The sequence below is a fragment of the Ascaphus truei genome, chromosome 7 (assembly GCF_040206685.1).
Source record: "Ascaphus truei isolate aAscTru1 chromosome 7, aAscTru1.hap1, whole genome shotgun sequence".
Classification (NCBI taxonomy): domain Eukaryota; kingdom Metazoa; phylum Chordata; class Amphibia; order Anura; family Ascaphidae; genus Ascaphus; species Ascaphus truei.
Genome location: NC_134489.1, coordinates 34417974 through 34425986, shown reverse-complemented (window position 1 = coordinate 34425986; position 8013 = coordinate 34417974). Strand labels below are relative to the sequence as shown.

At 39.9% G+C, this 8013-nt stretch overlaps 1 protein-coding gene across 3 annotated transcripts in view; it reads left to right on the top strand.

Moving 5' to 3' along the window:
• Positions 1–6463: 6463 nt before the first annotated feature.
• Positions 6464–8013, top strand: part of LOC142498946 (nuclear receptor subfamily 2 group F member 5) — a 30846-nt gene continuing 29296 nt past the window's right edge. Inside the window, exons 1-2 of one of the 3 annotated variants that reach the window (XM_075607619.1) lie at positions 6465–6860; positions 7700–8013. The exon at positions 7700–8013 is cut by the window's right edge and continues 572 nt beyond it. The gene's annotated coding sequence lies outside the window, so the exon portion shown is untranslated. Of the gene's footprint in view, positions 6861–7699 lie in introns of all 3 variants that reach the window. The other 2 variants (XM_075607618.1, XM_075607620.1) reach the window with 2 other exon arrangements.

The window sequence follows — 8013 nt, the reverse complement described above, 5'->3', positions numbered from 1 at the left end:
TACCCATCTACCTGAACAAGCTCCTCATGCAGCACTTATCATCTGAGATCTGACTTCAAAAGACTTCATGGTCCCAAGGTTCAGCAAAGTATCCGACTCTTTTACCGTGCACCTCCCAACTGGAACAGTCTACCGGAGACTCTCACATCCACCACCAGTCTAAGTTGTTTAAAAAGTATATATTATCTCTAACTGTGTATACAATGTCTTGTATATAATGGACTGTATAACCCTTTTCACTCATTGTAACTAAGCATTTGTAACCATGTATTTGTCATTAGAACTCGGTGCCCAGGACATATGTGAAAACGAGAGGTAACTCTCACTGTATTACTTCCTGGTAACACATTTTATAAATAAATAAAATAAGGCTGTGGCCCCGCTGGCGCTGACCGCGCTCATGCTTGAGTGGTGACGTCACCAACTCTCCAAGCATGAGTGAGGGTGTCCTGCGAATTTTGCGAGCGGGGGGAGAACGTGAGAATTCACTTTGCACAAAGTGAACTCGGCATGCGCCCCCTGCTCAGCGCTTGCAGGGACGCAGCCTTAGATGCAAAGCCAGTCAAACCACTCACAGACAACTGTTTCGACCTTGTGCGTCTCATCAGTGCAAGGTTGGTTGTATTGGCTTTGCAATTGGCTATATGCTAAGAGTGGAGGGTTTTTTTTCACCTTTTTCACCCACCATAACTTAAATATATATATATATAGCACTTACTGGAATGCCCTCCTACTGTCTCTGTACGTTCTTCCTACTTACCAATTCGATTGTAAGCTCTTTGGAGCAGGGACTCCTCTTCTTTTATGTCTGAAGCACTTATTCCCATGATCTGTTATTTGTATTATTTGTTATTTAAATGATTGTCACGTGTATTACTGCTGTGACGCACTATGTACTTTAATTGCACTATGTAAATAAAGTCTTACATTATATATATATATGTATATATATATATATATTTAGTGTACGACAAACCTATACATTAATCCCCGGGCGAGTAAATATTGGCCCAAGCAGCACACGTTTGGTACTAGGTGGCGAGTAGATTTTTTTGTGTGGCGAATAGATTTTTTGGTGTTTTGTCAACCACTGATATATATATATATATATATAGCAAATGGATATATTACTGTATGCTCATTTGCATGTCTTAGACAGGTCTGCAACCCCACCTTTCACCATTATCCCACAGCACACAGCACTTCCACTGCAGCAAGGGATTCTGGGAAATGACATGCAAACGAGCACACAGTGCCACTTTTTGCTTCAAAACCATTCAACAAAGCAAAAAGTGGCACTGTGTGCTCGTTTGCATGAGTATGGTATATATATATATATATATATATATATATATATATATATATATATATATATGTAGTAGTATGTCTGTACATACTGTGCTATATGTATGCACACACAACTGTCTCTCACACATACTAATACTCCTTATTTTTCCATCCCTATACACCAATAGGGACCACATAGTATCCACACACACTTTTAGTTGTGCTACAAACTCTCACATTTCCACACCCACCCACACCATTTATATCCCCTCTCACTCCACACACACCTTGTGTAGAGCACTGTTTATACTGTGGGCTCTCCATTCATTTTTATTCACACTGATACACATACACACTCTTTCTTCACTTGCTTTCAGTTACCCTTTGACACCTCTAGCCATAAAACACATCCACACCGGGGGAAGGACCAGCACAGATAACATTCCAAGAGACACTGTTTTTAAGTAATCCTTGCTTCATTCAATGTAACATCGCCGGAAGAAGAGATCAGTGTATCTCGAAAGCTCGCACAAATAAAAGCATTTCGTTAGCCACAGAACGGTATCATCTATTTATTTTTTGATTATATATATATATATATATATATATATATATATATATATATATATATATATATATAATATACACACACACATATATATGCATTTACATATATTTTTTTTTGCTTAGCAATAACAAAACAGTAGTATTATACAACAAAAAAACACCATTATTGTCTCAAATGTTATCCCAGATTTCATCTTCTTCGCATTAATGTTCCCTCAGTATTTCTCGTCGGCACTTCTGAATACTAATACTGCTAGGTGTCCTTAAAGCTACGGCAGTATGCGACCATTCGGCCAGAGCTCACAGACTATGGTATACAATCCGATGCACAGGGATTTAAACTGATTTCCCAATAAGTAATTGGCGTTGGGTGCTCCCAATTCCAGCTCTTCCTCTCCCAACACCAGCTTATCAGCAACATAGCATCTCCTTTCTTATTCTAGATCTGGAGTGGCCAACTCCAGTCCTCAAGGGCCACCAGCAAGCTAGGTTTTCAGCATATCCCTGCTTCAGCACAGGTGGCTCAGTCTTTGAGCAGGGATATGCTGAAAACCAGGCCTGTTGATGGCCCTTGAGGACTCGAGTTGATCGCTCCTGTTCTAGATTGTAACATATGCGAATGCGATGTTTGTTAAACCTCCTTTTTCACGAAGAATCCCTATTTCTCCGATTCAATTGCTGAGGCCCCCATCCGTTTACCAATAATTAAGCTAATTAAAACCATTATTAAATGCCTAATTACTGCTAAATGTTACATTTACAATTACGGCGTTAAATACTGGATTATCTCACCGGCTGGCATCAAAGGAAACAAAAAGGCTAAAAAAAAAAAAAATAACCTTCAAAAACAGAAAACCTCCACAAATGACACAATGCGATATTATAAAGGGCAACTTTTAAGATGTGTTAACTAAAACTACAACAGAATAAATGTAATCACTAAAATCGGCGGTAAAAAAATGAGGTGGGATATTTTTCTACGTTAAAGCAGCAAAACGTGAAAAATCCTACGTGTTTTTTTTTTTCATTTCTTTTTGTTTTTAAATAAATCAGTTCTGTAGTATTACATTTTTTCAAATTCATAATTACATTTTTAATGATTAATGCAGTGATCATCCTTTGGTTGCTACAGCAACAATTTAGAAAGTCACATCCACTTCCTCTTTTGAAACAGGCTCTGACACATGCCTTTTTGAGCTCTGCCCTTTGGCAACAAAGTATCACAAACAGATCTGTTGCAGTGTTCCAAACAGCTGACTGTCTATTACTCTGAAAGCTGTAACAACGTGTTACACTTAGTAATAAAATGTTAGGTATTAGCTGCAGCATTTCACAGACTGCAGCACAAAGTTACAAGGTAGCCATTTCGTTAGGCACACATTCTGCATTTTGACAGATGTAGAACAGGAGCACCAAACCATTGCCAGCTTAGGTAAGAATGTCGCTTTATACATTGACACGTGCTTTACATATTAAAATAGGAAGGGAAAAAAAAGGGGGGGGCAGTATTGCTGCTTTAACATTGTATCCATTAAGAATGATATACCCATGAAAACTGAGAGTTTTTTTCAACTGAGCCACTGATTGAGCCATCTGCGCTGAAGCAGGGATATCCTGAAAACCTGACCTGTTGGTGGCCCTTAATAACTGGTGTTGGCCACGCCCGATCTAGAGGGAATGAGGGACAATGTTGAAACAAGAAGGTAAGGTGGCTGCTCCTTGTAGGATAAGGCTGCGGCCAGCAGGGAGCGCGCGCGCTGACGCTCGTGCACAGTGACGTCACGCGCTCTGCTCGGCCGGGCGATTTGTGGCCAGCTAGGTACGCACGCGGGGGGGGGGCGTGTGGGGGATGCGGCAATGATGTCACGGAGCTGGTCCGCCCTCGTTGTGCGAATCGCTCACGTGACGCGCCAGCGAGCGGCATTTTCATATTTCTTGCTTCGACGAGCAGCTAAGCGCCGGCGTGCGCAGGCGCTCGCTCACGCTGGCCACACACATTGCTGCAATGTGTTTCATCGCGGCCTGCGCGAGCCGCCGCTCAGCATCCGCCTGGACGAGGCCTAAGGCAGGGGGGCTCAACTCCGGCCCTCAAGCCCCCCCCCCCCCAAACAGGTCAGGTTTTCAGGATATCTCAGCTTTAGCACAGATGGCTCAACCAGTCTCTGCGTCAGCACAGGTGGCTCAATCAGAGGTGCAGTCTTTACTGAAACTCTGATTAAGCCACACGTGCTGAAGCTGGGATATCCTGAAAACTTGTCCTGTTGGGGGGTGGAGGGGGGCTTGAGGACTGGAGTTGGCCACTCCTGCACTACTAAACATCCACAAAATGATGATAGAAAAATGACACACCTAATCACTAGTACATTTTACCTGCACAGTCGCATTCACAATCACTCTGATGTGTGTGTGTAACTTGAAATTCATACCTTCTATTATCTCTATGTTATATGTAAGGATTCTGGTTTTCTGTGTTGTATTTTTTAATAAAACGTGTTTTCATTTGTAATTTTTTTTTTTTTCAAAACCGTGTTCACCAGCGGTAAAAATGAAAAACAAATTGACACCCATGTGAACTAGGGTGTTTATCGATGCTCTGCTTTTTTTTAGTTTGCATATTCCTCGGGAGGGTTTTGTCTCCTGTCTGCTGCGCTTGGAAGACGGGGGACTTTATAATAAATAATGCTTTCTTTTCACTTTTTATCAATTTTAACCGGAAGGGCGAGATCATCCATCGGTAGGGTATTTCAGGTTTTAAAAACCCGCAACCGGAATCCTTAATGACGTGATGCAAAATCTCTCTATATACTAAAATCCCATCCCTACTGTTCTGCTGCTGGTTCTGTACTGACAAAGCATTGCGATGCAATTAGGAACACGTAATGACTTCATCTCCTTGACTGTACAGGAAAATAAAAGTTCATTAACTTCTAAAGTGCCAGTGGGATCTGCTGTACGTGGCAGGATATTACAAACGATCCCAATTACCTCCTGACATTTAGTTATGCATCTGAATCCCATGCACCAGCTTATTCTGTATATATATATATATATTTTTTTTTAATATATATATATATATATATATATATATATATTTATTTCCACTTTTGGAATACTCCAAATAAATGTACAGCTGAATCATTTTAATTACTCTCCCAAAAAGAAGGGTCCCATAAAGTCAGTGATTGAGTAGTGTTATGGGGGGGCATCTACTTTTTTTGTTTCAAAGGCCTAACCCTCTGCTTCTTTTTTATATATTAATTTGGATTCTTTTTAAAGGTCTCCGCTGTCTTATAAATAGCCGAAACCTTTTTACAATCGGTGTCGTGAGAAATGTCATCATATTGTTTAGCATTATCCTCTTCAGCAATAAAGAACAATACCATGTATTTTTTTTAAATAATAATAGCATGTTTTTGTATAGCGCTGCTAGTTTTACGTAGCGCTTTACAGAGACATTTTGCAGGCACGGGTCCCTGCCCTATGGAGCTTACAATCTATTTTTTTGTGCCTGAGGCACAGGGAGATAAAGTGACTTGCCCAAGGAGCTGATACTGGCATCTGAACCAGGTTCCCCTGCTTCACACTCAGTGGCAGTCAGTGTCTTTACTCACTGAGCTGCTCCTTCAATTACCTCTTTGTCATTTTAATACAGTATGTATTGTGTAATGGCTCCAGAAATGGACACAGCTCTGATGACTTTTCCAGCAACTTAATAGTTTGATTTTCTACTAAATTAAAAAATAAAAAAAAATAAAAAAACACTAGTGATTTCTGAATTTGAATCAAAATATTGTATGGTTTATCATTTATATATAGCAAAAGATGAATACATTATACACCCATGAATGTTGTACGTATCTATATACACATAGAAAATTACTACCAATTCCTCAAATATATTTCAAAGCAAAGGGGATTGTGTCTCCTGGGTGCAAAAAGAGAGCAATAGTTATGCAAAACGGATTGATAAAAGAAAGAAAAAAATTAAATTGCTTTTTATGGGATTATTTCATTGATACATCAAGTGTTGCATTTCCACACCCGTGTAATGTTAATAAAAACATCTTAACCCTTTCACTGCCGGATGGGCCTGCAACTCAATATAAAATAATATATATATTTTTTATATCATATTATATATATATATATATATATATATATATATATATATATATATATATATATATATATTAAAAAATGAATAGACGATACCGTTGTGTGACTAACGAAATGCTTTTATTTGTGCAAAATAAAAGCATTTTGTTAGCCACAGAACGGTATCGTCTATTCATTTTTGATTATTAAAGCTCGGCTAACACGGTACTGATACCTCTACATCAATATATATATATATATTAAAATAAGTTAACTAAAAATGCCATATCTAATCAACTTCCCTGCCATCCTATGCTTCACCCAGAGCCCAAGTAGAGAAAGCCCCCTAGCAGGTGAAAAGAGAAAACGTGTTACAATGACACAGCCCCTTTGTGCATCAGCCCAACCCCCTGTTTCACTAGCCAAGCCCCCATCCCCTCCTCCTGTGTCGCCCCCCCAACCTCTGCAGCCAATCAGCCAGCCCTGCACTGTGAGCAGCCCAGGCTCTGTGAAGTCATGGTACTGCCCTTACATGGGACGCCTGCCCTAATTAGGAGAGTGTCTCCATGGACACATTGTAAATGAGTGTTACTGTCAGAGTCCAGTGCCTTCCCCACCACTTCTCAGGATCATCTCCTCTCACTGGGAGCAGCAACAAAAAAAAAGGGGGCAGGGATTAATGCGAGGCAGTGAGGAAGGAGGCAACCCAAGTGTCACTTTCTCTCATTGCAAAAGTTTCTTCCCTTTATTTTGTATGGGCTGGAGCCTGTATGTATTTCTCCAAGGGGAGAACCTACGTGGGCTCCTGATTTTCATGGACCTACGCAGCCTTGTTAATTAAGGAGTGAGCAGGGAAGCTGACATTGCCCAAGGACGCAGCAGCTTTGGGATTCAGCAGTGATCACACACAGGTATTGTATTTTTATTTTTGCCTTCTTGCTAAATCTTTCTGTGCTGTTCCACGGCATGTCTTTTAAACCAGGAGAAACCCTCCCATACAATAGCTGTGTGCATGCATCATTGGGCTCGGAGCTCCTCTGATGTGCCCCATTGTTCATTTTGCAACAGCAAATTCCTGTACAAGATAAGCGCCCTGTAACTGGATTTTAAGTCACATGTTTCAGCAACACTGTTAAATAAAGCAATATACATCAATCCAGCATTCGCCCCAAATAATAACTATCTTTGTAAGGGGATGGGGGGTGGGGACAAACAGAAAATGTATAAATTGCATATAGAGAAAGCCAATACTTTAATTGTATTTTATAACTAGAGGATACGAAAAATGTAGTTGTTCAAAATAATATATTTTCTCAGCATTTAAGGGCTGGTCATCACTAATATTTGTGGATCTTCTGCAAACTTGCAGCTGCCCTTGGATCATGCAGAATTTGCCTGGGCTCCTTTCTATAAACTTCTCTCATTTTAAAAATGTTGTGAAATTGACTATTGATGCAGATAGAATAGTGGCCTTTTCTCTTTCACCCACCCACACATAATCCAATGTCAAAGTAAATGCACAATGCAGAAGTCATGTAAATGGTGTGCAGAGAAAGTCATTGGAAACATTGTATAGAACATGTAATCTAGAGTTTCCAACCCCTGATACAATTACAGTAACATTATATAGTGTGTTAAGTAGGGTATAAATCGTTTTATATATATATATATGTGTACATTTCCTGGGGCAATTTAGGAAGACTTGCCATACAAGTGAAATATGTAAATTTTGCCTTTCTGGTTTTTCTAGATCTATTTTTCTACCCTCGCTGATATATATTTCTGGACTACCTCGCACTTTGCTGTTCACATTATATACAATAATATATATATATATATATATACATACAGTATGGACATTTGCCTGCTGGCTGTCTGATCTGCTCCCCTCCCTCTTTGCTGTTGGAAGGAGGATCTAAATACCCAAAGACACATCCACGTCTTCCTGTTTTCTTGAAGGGTTTCTGGACTCTGGACACGCTTTGGGAAACCTGCACTTGGATCTCAGGGGAAATACTCCTAGAAAAAACAAGGCAAAGCCCCTAGAATAAACAGTCTCTCTTT